Source organism: Crocodylus porosus, unplaced genomic scaffold (assembly GCF_001723895.1).
Source record: "Crocodylus porosus isolate Cpor-Errol unplaced genomic scaffold, CroPor_comp1, whole genome shotgun sequence".
NCBI classification, from domain to species: Eukaryota; Metazoa; Chordata; order Crocodylia; family Crocodylidae; genus Crocodylus; species Crocodylus porosus.
In genome coordinates this window covers 228522004-228536794 of record NW_017728886.1, presented here as the reverse complement: position 1 = coordinate 228536794, position 14791 = coordinate 228522004, and the positions used below count along the sequence as shown (strand labels likewise).

Sequence of the window (14791 nt, the reverse complement as noted above, 5' to 3'; positions counted from 1 at the left end):
CCCCCGATGCCTCCATTTCCTTTTTCACTTTCTGGCTTTCTTGCCTGCATTGCATGCCAGGCCAGCCTCTGGCTTCTTTACTATTACTTCCATCCAGCGTCAGTATACACACTAACTGCAGGTGCTTTCTCAGCCTGAGAAAGGGTTTTTCAACCCAAAAGCTGGCATCCCAGGCAGCTATGCTGAGCTCACCTGGAGCCTCGCAAGTCCTCTGTAACCAGCGAACCTCAGGCCTGTCAAAGACGGGACAGGTCTGGGCTTTCCCCAGCCAGGACAGTGTGTGTGTGCATTAGCTGGAAGTTATGGTGCCCCCTACCCACCTTTCACCAGAGGACCTTCAGTCCATTTACGGGGCTGCTGCACCACTAGCAGTCCTATCAGGCCTCCCTGAGCCTGGCAGAGTGAAGTTTTAGTGGTCATGCTCAGGACCTGGGGCTCCTCCTTCCCCATAGCCCCAGCCCATACCTCCAAGTTCATCCTGGCATGGGAGCTCAGCAGGGACATGTTCTTCCCTTGCTGGCTGGTGATGCAGTGAGTGCCCCCTCCAGCTGTGAGAGTAAGGTATTAACAGGGGTTTTTTTTAAATGAAAAAAAGAAATAGGGTGGACAGAGTAAGCAGGTGGCATTTGCTCTATCTGCACCTGGAGCTTGGGGAACCCAAGCAGTGGGAGTTTCACCTTCAAGAACACCAACTGCTCGACCAAACCAGGATCCAAGCAGGTTCAGTAGGGTGTCACAACATCCCCAGTGATGCTGAATACCTTGTCTCTCACAACACTGGTTGGTAGACAGGACAGATGCTCATGGGCAACCATAGCCAGAACCAGCCACATCTGGCTGCGGCTTACCCAGTAGGCCAAGGGCTCTCACAGCAGTGCCTCTACATCTTCAGCAAGATAGGCAGCCACCAAGGCCTGAGTGCTACCTGCCTGATGGTGGGGTCTGGTGGCTCTGGACCCCACCATAGAAGCCATGCCCTTGGCCCGCATTGGCACTGCCTGTGGTGAAGGAGGAGACTGGCTGATGGATGGCGTGCTAGCATGGGGCAGTGGATCCCCCTCTTCCACGTCCCCCCCCACCTCCGCCATTCTCCCTCCATGACTCTCTTCACCAGTGCCTCCATCCAATAATTCAGGGTTTGGCTGCTGCATACATTGCCCTTCATCCTCAGATCACACATTGCAGCCAGCATGTGGATAGTACTGGACCGCAAGGGATCAAGCCATTTCCTGATGCCCTCCTTCAGCCACCGCACCAGTGCCTGGGTGTCTGGTGACAGTGGCTTTCCCCACTGGAAGCTCTCCATTTGCCTCTGAAGTTCCCTTACTATGGAAATCACCTGGCTAAGGAGGGCATTGGCAATGCTATGGGTCTCGGTGGCCTCGAGGAAGGGCTTGAGGACCACCAAGATCTGGGAGATGGTGTCCCAGTCAGCTCTGTTCAGGGGGCCACTGATCCCAATATCCCAGAGCAAAGCCAGACCTTATGTTGCTCCACCAGCCTCTTGAGCATCAGGGAAATAGAGTTCCACCCAGTCTCTGCATCCTGCATGATTTTGTGCTGTGGGAAGTTCAGCTTTTCCTGTTTGTCCCACAGCATCTTGCCCCCCTTGATGCTCCGGTGTAAGTAGCCTGCCACCTTCCTTCAATTGGAAATGAGCTTGCTACTGGTGCCGGTGCCTTCACTGGCAGCCCTGTCTCCTTCCAAAGCATCTCTGACAACAAGGTGTAACTTGTGTGCCATACAGTGGATGACAACAAAGTTGGCATCATGGACTGCCTTGATCATATTGGCCCCATTGTTGGTGACCATGAACCCATGGGTGAACTCACCCTGCCCAACGAGCCACCTGTACACCAATTGGTTCATGGTCCCCCATGATCTCTATTGCCGTGTGGGACTCATCCATCACCTCGGCTTGAAGGAGAACCCAGAGACGGCCTGACTGGTCATACTAGTGCCGGGTGAGGGAGAGGTAGGGGTGATCACCACTCTGACAATGTCCAAGGTGAAGTGTAAGGCCACCTGCAGACCTGCCTTGAGCATCTTCTCCCTCCCTATTTGGCTGAAGCAGACAGCTTGGGCTGAGGCTAGTCTGTCCACCCTGGGGGCAGGGAGAGTGGGGGAGTTGCAGCTCAGATGCAAAGCATCCTAGGATACTAGGGGACTGTGAATTCACTTGAATCTGGAGGGGATGTGGGGCAGAAGTGAAATCAACCACTTTAACCTAAATCAGTTAAGTCTGAACCTACATCCACCGAGGTTTATCTTAAACTGGTTTTGACCATTTTGAAAATGGTTTATGTACACTGAACTTCTGTTGTGTTACAGATTTGAACTGGTTTGTGATCAAGTATACCAGTTTTTGTATAATTTCTGTCCCTAGCCTTAGGATGATATCTTTTATTAGACCTAGTATATAGTTAGGATAAAGTTAGACAAGCTTTCAAATGCAAGACATTCTTCACAGGTCCCTAATCATAGAATAACAGAGGTAGCCTGCCACTTAAATCCATCTTTGTGCCTATCTTCAGTTACCTATGTGTCCTAATCAATCCAGCTTATTTTCCTTCAAATCCCTCCTCTACTTTAACGTCCATAATGCTGCCAGCTGAACTCTCAGGGCTAGTAAGAACTAGCTAAATGGTGAGCAGAGATCACTAATGAGTCTACAAAACCTGCTTGTTTTTATGATTACCTAACCCTCTCTTCTCCACCCTATTTATCTTTCCTCAAATTGTTGTGAGCTTTTTTCCATAAATCTAAGTCACACTCCCTCTGTAATTCTTATTACCTATTTGTTAAATGCCAGCAATTAGGACCTGTTTTGGGAGTGGGACCTCCTTGGAACTATGGAATGGAAATAATGCCTTTTTCCTGGTGGAAAAGATGTGAAAGGTCGGAAAAGTGATTTGAGACCACTGGATAAAAAAATGCTTTTGGAGAGAGTATTTGTGTAAGAATTGAGTCTCTTAATCAGTTCCATAATTTCAGCCACAAATCTTTCTAACCCTTATTACCAGAGTTAATGTGAACTCCTGTTCAGTGCTGATGCCTAAAATACGTTTTTTTTTCCTTTTTGATCCTTTTAAATTTGGTTCCTATCTTTCAAATCACAGGATTCATTCAAACATTTATCAAGCTGCTGAAAGACAGGCATTTTGGTTAGAGAAATTAAACTGTTCTATGCTCTGCAGCATTTTTGTGTGACCTCAGAACAAACTGAAGTTTATACGTGTGCGTGTGTGTGTATGTATGTATGTATGCATGTGTGTATGCATGTGTGTGTACATACACACACACAGACACACTTGTAGCATTTTGCTTCTTTTAGTGCTTCAAAACCTATGGCTTCCAAAACAATCTGAATAACAAAATAGTGAGTGGTTTGTTTACTATGACCCAGTAAGATGCCAACTAAAATATCCAGTATTTCCCAGCTGGTGCTACTTGTGACTTCTCTGTTTAACCTAATATACTGAAAAAAAAACATGCAAAGTGTTTCTATATGTAATGGTTTTTTAAATACTTGCTGAACTGAATAAACTCCATGGCAGTTTTTATTTTCTTACCAAAAACCAATTGTAAATTTCCTTAACTAGTCCCAGCAAAGATGACTTATTTCACTTCTCATCCCACTAACCTTTTACAGTAAAAATAAAAATACCAACTGAGAGAGTCTCAGGTGCAGTTTGGAATATACTTTATTGATTTACCTCTTCCATGTAACTAACAAATATGTTGTTCACTTCCCTGGAAGCAGCTTGATCAAATCAAAAGAGCTGGGGTTTTTTCCAGTGTCAAGTGATTGAAAATGGTAGGCTACTTCAGTGCCTATTTACAGGGAGGAGTTGGAAGCAACCTTCTAACTGAGATTTACCATATGATTCTCAATATCTTTGATGCTTTTGGAAAGATCCAATAATGTGTTGGACTTTTTTTTTAATGTTGTCCCTAAACATGACCCTGAAGAAAAATCCCTGGTCAAAGCACTCCTCGGTGTTCACAAAAATGAGTCCAGGTTGCATTTTCTATCAACATCCTCTGTCTTTTATAATAAGCCAACTCCTATCCTCCTCCTAAACAAACAATTTGGTGTTCAAAATCTTGATGATATTTTTTTACTTGTGCCAAGCTTTTGGCCTCAAATTCCTTTCATGGCACCAGGGACAGAAATTACATATAAACTAGTATAAATGATCAGAAACCAGTTGAAATCTGTAACACAACACAAAGTTCAGTGCACATAACTTGGTTTTGGCCATTTTGAAAGTGGTTTAAGATAAACCTGGATGGATGTAGTATCAGACTTAACTGATTTAGGTTAAAACAGTTTATTGAACTTCTGTCCCACTTTCCTTCCAGATTCAAGTTAATTCACAGCCCCTGAACATCCCAGGATGTTTTGTACCTAGCCCAAAAGGTTTGTTTATCTGTGGAGTCAAGTAGAGTTATACATGTAAATTAAAAAAGAAATAGCATTCATAAGTTTGATAACAAACCAGAAACATTGCCAGTAATCACTGTATAGGTATTGTTGCTATCCTATTCGACCACCACTGGAAAGGTAATTAAAAATAATACCACAAACAGATGCAAGAAGAAAAGAACCTACCATTGGATGGTATACGTTTTCCTTGCCCCTCTTATACAAAGGGGTTGGCCAAGATGCTATCAATAAACACACAGCATGCCATGTAGCTCCATACCCATGTCAGAAAAGGAATGTGGGAAGGGATAGGGTGTGACAGGGTCACAGCCACTCATAACGGCATTATATACCCCATGTTGTAAGACAGCCAGTCTCAAAGAATAGCTACTGTTTTGTTTACTAATTTCATTGAGCACTCACCAGCAGCCTAGAGAAGAAATCCTCTATGACTTCAACAGACTTCTTCTTGGGGTCCCTGACTGCAAAATAGTACTTCCGCACCTATCCACCACATGTGGAACAAGTGGCACAATAAAAGGAAAGGCTTCTTAAGAATGCTAAGGTTTTTTTTATGTCTTTCTCTCTAATTGCCTTGTGAATAAGCAAACTACACTGTATTATGCTCATCAATGCAGTAGCACAAGTACAGTTGCTTGTGTTAGTGTGGAGAAGCACTTCGTATAGATGACACCCTATATTTTAGCTTCCGAACCTAGCCAGCAAGCATGAGAGAATGGGGAGAGGGAGCAGTGGTACTCGCTATCCATGATTTTAAAAAGAGGGGGTTACTCATGTCATTGGCAACGTTTAGGGGGTGCACGTAGGTGCACATGCACTCAAGTGTGGCAGCGCACCCCCTGTAAAAAGGTGCCACCAACACTGTGCTCACCACCTCCACCCACCCTGCCACCGACACAGCCAGCTATTGCCACTGGCTGCTCTTGCCAGCGTCGTCTGTGAGTGCCGACCACTGGTCAGCGCTCACCACTCCCCGCCAATGACAGCACCGTGGCCACCTGTGGGAGCTTCCCACTTTCTGCTGCCACGCTTCTGCCACTGACAGCACTGCCACCTGCAGGAGATTGCTGTGCCCCCCCTACAGCCTCCAGGGTGCATGTGGCATGCATGACTCGTCCTCTGGCAATTAATACAAAATAATAAACCTCCCCTCCCCTACAAACCTCACCTACAATAGATCTCAAAGCTTGAGCCAAAGGATCTACTTCCTTTCATACTTCTGACTATCGCTTCTAGACTCCACAACTGGGTATCAAACTCTAGTCTAGAATCAAGAAGGCACAAGTTGCACCATCGTTTGCAGAGGCTTTGTTGCCTGTTGCTTACAGAATGGTTTTTGGTTCTTTTCTTCTTTTACTAACATCTCTATGTAACAGAAATGGGACAGGATTCTTCACATTCAAAATAGACTTTGTTGGTCAGGGCATGACTTCACTGTAATTAACGTGGACTTTTACCTGGGTGTTGCCAGGAACCTTCCTCCTGAAAACAAGAACACCCGTAAAACAACCTGTCACCTGAGGTTACCTATCAGCCTCAGGCTTTTTTACACCCTGGGTAAGGCTATCCTTGAGTTTGGTGCCTTGTCCACTTTGCAGTGAGAATGTAGGCTGAACCACTTGAGTGCTTGTAGTCCTCCAGTGCCTTCCTACAATGCTCCCCTAGATACTCAGAAGGACAAGTTTTCACAATTTACTGGGAAAGAATTGTAGAAGAGTTCAGCTTGCTGCAACCTAGATATTTTAACCAGTTAATAACATATTTGTAAGACACACAAATCATGCAACACACAAATCATTTTTTTTTATTCTGGTTCACTCTAGCCTTAATTACTTTGAGTGAATTGGTAATCAGCTTGAAGTAAAAATGTCAAATGCAGACATGGCCTTAGACAAGCAGCAGTGAAACAGTTAACTTCAGCTAGTATCTGGCCAAGGTTTCAACTATATTTCTGTACTTTAGAATATCACTGCAAGACCTAAGTTAAAAAAAAGGTACAACTAAAGGAGCCTGCCCATAGGGCTGAACATCAATCAGAAGATAGAGAGAGAAGATTAACATCTACAAAAAGTAAAACAAGATTTAGTACATAAGGTGAAAAAGTATCTAAGGTTCTCAGTGGGCAAAGTATATCAGACTTGAAGTAAAAGGTTTAAATCTCCTCAGCTCTCTCTGTAATAGGAAATCTATTGGTTCACTTCATAATTTAGCAAAAATAACATAATCCTTGTTTGGTTCATGTTGCTTCATTATTGTATGTGAATATATTTATGTTTTTGTATACAACATATCATTTTAAAATTGTATGTGCTAGTGTCAGGGTGGTACAATAATTGGAAAAGATGGTCAGAAGTGGAACAAATAATTTGTAAACAAGTTTTAAAATGGCCCAACATCCAAATAAATTATTCACCCAGTGCTACAGGCAGCAATCAAGGCAATGATTCTCCATTACCTTCTAGTTTGTGTGGTCATCTATATGCAAAATGGAGCATACTACTACCATTCTTATTTTAAAATCATTTTGCACCTGTTTTCCCCAAGCAGAATGGCTATTGGAGCAGTCTGCAGCATAGTTTTATTAAGACAGAAAGAAAGACAGTGGGATAAAAAATAAATCCTGTGTCATTGATGTAACAGAAATACTGAGAAGTATGTTTATCCATCAAGTTGGCAAACTCCTATTAACTATCTCAATGTAAAATCCTACGTCTTTATAGTTAGTAAGTATCCCTAAGATGGGAGGGCACAGGTAGTCAGGTATGATCTCAGGTAGTCATATGAAGCTGAAAAACACAGTGCTTTGTCTCTAGTTGGATTTTACATTGCATTGACAATGTGTCATTTTTGGTAATCAATCAATACATAGCCAAAGTCACTGAGTGGTGAAGTTGAAACATGCCAAGGTATAAGTGGACACTCAAAGACCCTGGGAACCAGTGGCTCATGGGGCACGATCACCACTAGCAGTGGCCGCCAGGTCAGCCATTCAGCTGCTACTATTTTTGAAAACTTTCCCCTTTCTTACACTATTGGAAACATGCTGTATCAGTTTTGCAAATTTTGTGTTTCAGATGTTTGGCCACCTGATGACTTAATACTTCACTTGAGAGCATAAGGTTTAGATATGCCAGCTCTGTGACTCTTCTATTTATAACAGAATAAAGTGGTGGATGGAATTATTAGGAAAAGGTAATTTTTCTGGGCTTTTTTAAGGAAGCTAAGGAGACTAATATTTCAGTAATCCATGAAGAAATCCATAAAGGAAAAACCTACAAGAGAATCTGCAGATGTAGCAATGTGACTGGGTGGTATTAAGAAGGGAGATGCATTATATGCTGTCTTAGAAACTGAGCCAGCCTGAGGATCAAAACTCAGTTCTGAATCAATAAAGATGACAGGACTCTTCACAGTATGACTGAGCCCAAGATGACACCCTTCCAATATAAAATGAGTAAGAGACAGCTGTTTTAACTGACAGGAAGCCCCAATTAGAATAGCCTCTGTCTTTCCAACATTTAAGTGAAGGAAGTCATTAGTCATCCCATGTTTTAAAACTGACAGTCAGGCAGCACCAGTTTTACATGGGGACTAGTGGCATAGATTGAATTGAAAAGTACAGTGCAAATGTATGCCATTATTAGCATGCAGGTGAAAACATGAAGTCCACAAATAAAAGAACCAAATGTCCTCCTAAGTTGCCCAAAAGAACTTCATTGGACATTCCTTGATAATTACTCGGGACAGCCATCTTCACATCTCATCTAGAAGGAGGCTGTTGCCACCATCACTGATCTTTCATGATGGAAAGAGTCAAATTGGCAAGAGTATCCAATAAAATCAATAATAAACTATTGCTTGCACCACAGTTGAAAACAGTCATGACATGAATCCAGTACATTTCATTGTCACTGGAATACTTGGTTGAAATTTCCATGAATCTAGACTATTTCATACCTTTAGCAGCAGCACTTTCCTATTCTATGTCAGGCTCATATACCAAGTCCATCACCACTGACATTGAAACATTTTGTTGTATCCTGACATTTGAGAACCCAGAAAAGTGAAGTGAAAATCAGTGAGGGGACCATAGAAGCAAAACAGAGGGACAATTCAATTTTGTATATATAATCTAGAATAAAAGAGACCCAACTGTTTGGAGGCAAAAAAAGACATTTAATCTGCATAAAAACTAGACTGAGATTGCAGCATAAAGGGATCTTACAGGATCCAAATGAGTGTGCTCATTAGCCACACTCCATGCATAGGAAGGAAAGCAACAGCCCTTACTTTGGAGTTCAACAGGCTACTTTGTGAGAAGTGGGAGAGAAGAAGAGCTCTATACTCTGCCTGGAAGTCGTAAAGCTTGCTGCTGCTATTTATATCACATGTGAAAGTAGCTGACACTTCATGGAATACTTAGAAACATTTCTGCTTACTATCATCTATTTTTCTACATGTCTCCTTTTTGATGATTAGTTTCTGAAGACATTTTGTGTAGAGATCTATTTGGTTAAGATTTGATCTAATCTAGCACCTTTATGACTTGTATTTGAAGGCATAATAATTATCTTTTTTGTGACAGTATTCTCTCTGTGACATCAGAATAGGGAAACATATTGCATAACACAAAGAAGTATGGAGTTAACTGAGAATTAAGCAGTGGGAGCCAAGTAAAATGTGAAGGTGCTAAGACATGTTTTACTACCTATGTCTTCACTAATTAAAAAAAAGATGAGAGAAATCCAAAAAATAGTGAAAAATTGTCTAAATCAAATATATGGATTTTTAATTTTCCATGGTAGTACCAATGGCTCTTTAATCTCATCCTAGTTTAAAGAAATGTAAAATCAATATTACATGCATAAAGTTTGCATTGACCCTTTGTGGTAAGGTAGTCTTCACCTATAATGAATCTTTTTGTAATACAAGGAATGTCAGCATTCCCAACCTGTTACCCTGACTCTGACACTGACCATATCATGGATTTTGGTAAGTCACATAGGGTGCCTACACACATGCTCTGATGCATACTAATTAGAACACATTGGAGCAGACTTCTTGAACTGAGTCTGTAGAAGCGTTCTAATTGGGCAGTTCCAGCATGCCTCACCATCACATGTATTAAGTGTCCTGTGCTTCAAAATGGCCACGGGGGTGCTTCAACTAAAATTTGTCGAATGAGTTTTAGTTGACGTGCCACCGCAGCCATTTTTAAACATGGGACACAATACATGTGACACTGTGGCATTTTAATTAGAGCAGCTGTCCAGGAGCTACTTTAATTAAAACAGCCGTCCTCACCCCAGGGCACATGTATAAACACCGAGAGGTACTGAACCTACTGCTGCTTCATTTAGTGACAGACTTCTCCTTTCAGTGCTGCAAACTGTAGGACCACGACTTGTTCTCATTTTCATCCTCCTCCTCCTCCATTTCCCTATTTTATAGCCCTCTTGCACATCTTAGGTCCCTTTGTACTTGTCTAGACACTGGAAGAAGTGTTTAAATGTAAGATGCTTGTAACAGAACTCCAAATAATCAATCTGAAGGCTAGATGAACTTAGGTGACTAGTTTTATTTGATTTAATTATGGTAACAGTGTATTACTTGCTATATATATTGAAGTAATGACCAGAAGTTCCAATCAACATTGAAGGTCTGGTGTTGCAGAAGTACTTACAATACAGTATCTTCATCTTTGTTTTAATTACAGTTTTATTACTGCACAAAAATATTCAGCTGATTCCATCTGTCTCTGAAAGAGGTAAGCCAGACAACAGTAGTTCAAATATTTCAGCAGTGGCGGTCATAAAAAGAGCAGTGTTATGTCCGCGTGGATCAGTTTATGGAACTGGGGGTCTAAGCTAGGGCATCAAAATTAAATCTGTTGATGAGCTATATTCACTGCCTTGCAGGTGCCTACAAGCCACACCCTTAATTTTTCAACAAAATGTGTAATTAATGCAATTAGCTTGTCTATTCTTTGCAACACCCCTTTTTTGCACATCAGTAGCAGTTCTCAGTATGCATCAGTTCTTAAATTTGTGGGGAAATGAAAACTGGTTATATATCCAAAGCCTCCAAAGGTGTGAAAAAAAATATTTATTTTATAAAATTACTTGCTACAGTGATAAAAATATGTGAATCCCAACTGCTGAGAACTTGTCCTTAGGAACAGTGTTGTACTAAAGATCAGTGTGCTCCATTTGCAACTCCTGAGGGGCACCTTCCACAGAGATTGCTAAAAAGCATTGCTAAAAAGTCTGAGCTCTGCTTCAAGACCCCAGAAATCAGAAAGACTGTCCTGGAATCTGAGCCTGAATTCAGCAATCTTAACCATATACTGCTCCAAGCCCTCACCACCTTCAATCCCAGCAGCATTATACGTGACTTCAATGTACTATATTTCACTGAGAGCACTGTTTCTCCCAAATAAAATTGCTTCATTTCAAAGGCACTCACAGTGTCATATAGCTCTGTCACGACCTGGTTCCAACTGTATTCTTACATTTAGAGTATTGAGATGCCCCATTATGTCCACCAACAAGGCAAGGTCCTGCAATCGTTCTTCACCTTGCAGTTCAGTCCTGGCTGTCTCTTTTTCACTTGTAAGTACTTCAATCTCAAATCACAGTACAAAGGAGCACTTTAGGACAACCCTGTGACTTAGCTGAAAGTCACCTTCCTTTAAGATCTTGTGAACCGGCAAAGGTGAAGAGCCTAGAATCGGATGAAATTTGCTTTTTTACCATAGCCCACAATCCATGCCCAGAGTTTTGGTACACAGAGCTTTCTGAAGCAGAATGCAATAAAAAAATAGAAAGTTCATGGCCTGGATTGACACACTATGTTTTGCTCCTGAGTTTCACTATATATCCTGTCTTCCATTGCACTATGAAATAAGCCCCATCTGTTGCAATACTCACTGCCCTTTTCCAGGGCATACATAATTTGTCCAAAATTGCAATCATACTGTTGAATATGTCCTCTTCTGTCGTTGTTTCATTGGCACTAACTCCACAAACTCCTCTGTAGCATTTATATTTTGATCAGCACCCTGAATGAACATGGCTAGCTGTGCAACATCATTCAGATCTGTGCTTTCATCAATAGCTATTGAAACAGGAGGAAATGCCTTTGCCTTGTTCCAAATTTGGCTCTGCAAATTGTCAGATAAGCCAGAGATTCCATTAGCTGCTGTGTTTCTTGGAAGGCTGATATCTGAAAAAGCTTGCCACTTCCCTGGGTACATAGTGTCTGCAGCATTCATCATACTCTCTCTCAGTAAAGGGGTTTGAGGAAGCAGCTATTTCTTAAGACAGACAGAGCTAGCTCTCACTGCTCTGTCATCTACACAACATGCTTGTGTGAAGATTGTTGCTTTTTCAGAAACTTATAATTTACTCATTTTTATCCTCGTGCAACTTCCCAGAGACCTCATCACGCTACCCACTATGGCATGATTTATAATGTCTCTTTAACGTTGTGTTCTTTGGAAACAGCCACAGGTTTTGCATTCACTTTCAAGAAGAAGTATGAGCAGCACCTCCATTTCTCCTGAAACACACAGCACTCCTTGTCCAGTCTCCTTTTCACAAAAGACAGGGCAGTGTAGCACCTTATACATTATCTCATTCAGACAGGCGTAAGCTTTTGTAGGTTACAGCCTACTTCATCAGTTGTTACATTTGTTTATTACACCACAAATGACTAAAAATATTGTTGCAAACATGGGTATTGTGCATAACACCACCACTATTGTGTTTTCAAATTTATATTCCAGCTAGCATGTTTACATAGTGTTGTTGTATACACACCTAGTCTTAAGTCTTTGCTCACTTCTGCTGCTTTTGAAAAACAAGAACCCACTGCACTTCAGAATTTATATGTTACACTTACAATGTCCACCTATTCCAGCTGTTTTCTTTCCAAAACTATTTGTTTACATTACCACAAATTCTCTGTTGTTTTCTTTCTGGTTGTGTTAGCAAAGAATAGAGAATGGAGAGAGAGGAAGAAATGGAGAGAAAGGGAGAGGAAAGATGTAAGAGGGATAACACAAAGACAAGCTCTGCTTATTGGGAAGAGCTAAGATAAAACAAAAGAAGAAGGAAGGAATCTGAGAAAAAGATAAAAAACAAAAATTGGACACACCCTGGGGGCAGCCCAAATTGCCCAGGCTTAGGTCAACCAAAGAATAGTATTGTGTTTGGAGAGTGAAACTGCCTTCAATTCTCCTTCAAGATTAAGTTGGTGGAGGGTGCTGAAAAACCCAAGCGGAAATTTCAAGCAAGGAGTGACACACCTCTGCAGATTGAATCTTGCTCAGGGGCCACGCTGGACACACCCATTCTAAATAATAGGAGTAGTGTGGCATAGAGATATTGATGTGACAAATTGGCAAACCAGGGCCAAAAATGGAGGTGAGCTACATAAAGGATAACAGGATGAGAGAGAAAGAGTAGAGCACAGTATCATAGTGCTTAGGGTCAGAAGGGACCTAAACAGATAATCAGGTCCGACCCTCGGCTCCGGGCAGGAACATGTGCTGGGGATGATGATCTGTTTAGGTCCCTCCTTCTCACTCAGCCCGTTATCCTTTACTTCATGTAGCTCACCTCCATTTTTGCTTCTGGTGGCCCCTGAGCCAGATTCAGTCTGCAGAGGTGTGTCAGTCTTTGCTTGAAATTTCTGCTTGGGCTTTTCAGCACCCTCCACCAATTTAATGTTGAAGGAGAATTGAAGGTGGCTTCACTCTCCAAACACAATACTATTCTCTGGTTGACCTAAGCCTGGACAACTTAGACTGCCCCCAGTGTGTGCCCAGTCTTTATCTTTTTCTCGTCTCAGTTTCCTTCCTTCTTCTTTTGTTCTATCTTAGCGCTTCCCAATAAGCACAACTTGTCATTGTGTTATCCCTCCTATTTGTGTTATTCCCTCCTAACAGTAGGGTTGTAAAGGACCTTAAAGAAGAATACAGTATATTTCACATAAATGAGGTAAGAAAGTTGTACTGTATTTCTTTTGTGACTAAATTGGGCCACAATTACAGTTTCACAAGTGACGCCCCTTGCAGACAGGACTCTACATAAAGTATGTGCTGTATTTTATTTTTTTTGCAGGCCCGGGGCCACATATAGCAAGCTTTCCATAACTGTCCCATTCAGTAAAAAAAATCATTTCTCCACATATTTTAATGGAGAAATGGCCTGCCTAGTAACAAAACTTTAACTTTTTTCCCCCTCAAACTTGGAGGAAATATTTTATTTCTATATCAATGTTGACCTAACAGCTTTATTAAGTTACCAAGAGAAGAGCTATAACCCTATTGTAACTTACTTGACAACAAACACTATGGTAATTTCCAAGGGCAAATATTTCTTGTTGATCATTAAATGCTAAGTTTTTAGTCACTTGTCCCACTGGGTTAAATAAATACTATTAGTTTTTCAGTTGTGTACAGTAAATATGGATTTCAAGACTTGTTTGTCTGCATTTCTTAAAACATTTATGAACATTGAACAGATGAATTTGTTTTAAGCATATTTTTTCATTTGAACACTTTTCCCTCTGGTTTTTAATATGGATACTGTTCATCACATATTGAATAAAGCAACTTTTACTTTATTTAATGTCTTGACCCAAATCACATTGTCTCCATAAATATTTTACAGTCTGTGAGCAACAAAAGCATGATTACCAAACTCATGTCTGCACTTGTAGGTAATATACCATAAAAAATTGATTATTTTTCCCTTGTCTTGTTTTGTAACCAGGCATTGGTGCTAGTGGCTGCCCAAGTGATTAAGAGGGGTTTTTTCACACTAACTGGTTCCACAGGGGTAAGATGTTGGAAATGTGGGGGCTATGCCAAGTTTCTGTCAATGCAAAACTCACACAAAAAAAGAATATTGCTTAGTGCACCTCTTCCCAGCAGTTTTTTTTTCTAACTGAGTTTGGAAATACATTTCCAGACATGTATCATGGCTGCAAATACAGCTGCAGGTCTGGCTTTGTCAAAGTCCTTTCTGGTATCTGAATTGAATGGGCAGATATAGCTTAAGACGCATGTTAGAATTCAAAGAAATAACCCTCCTTTTCATGTGTACTTTATTTGCTAAGTAAGCAAAGTATTTTTTTATGGATATAACAAAGGAAAAATAGACTGGAAAGATGGCAGAAGTTGTGAATATTGGTACATTTTTTAAGGGAACTACAGTAGAAGAATAGTGAAGTCTGTTGGTATGTATCATATTACATTAGTCAGATCTGTTTGAGGCTTAAATCCTCAGAGTTGTAGCTGACTGAATAAAGTACAATAACAGGCCCTTCCTTGGT

At 41.2% G+C, this 14791-nt stretch overlaps 1 long non-coding RNA gene across 1 annotated transcript in view; it reads left to right on the top strand.

The window, feature by feature from the left end:
* Positions 1 to 12681, top strand: part of LOC109305543 — a 16551-nt gene extending 3870 nt beyond the window's left edge. Inside the window, exon 3 of the long non-coding RNA XR_002099638.1 lies at positions 12671 to 12681. This is a non-coding gene — a long non-coding RNA (uncharacterized LOC109305543). The remainder of the gene's footprint in view (positions 1 to 12670) is intronic.
* The last annotated feature ends 2110 nt before the right edge of the window (positions 12682 to 14791 follow it).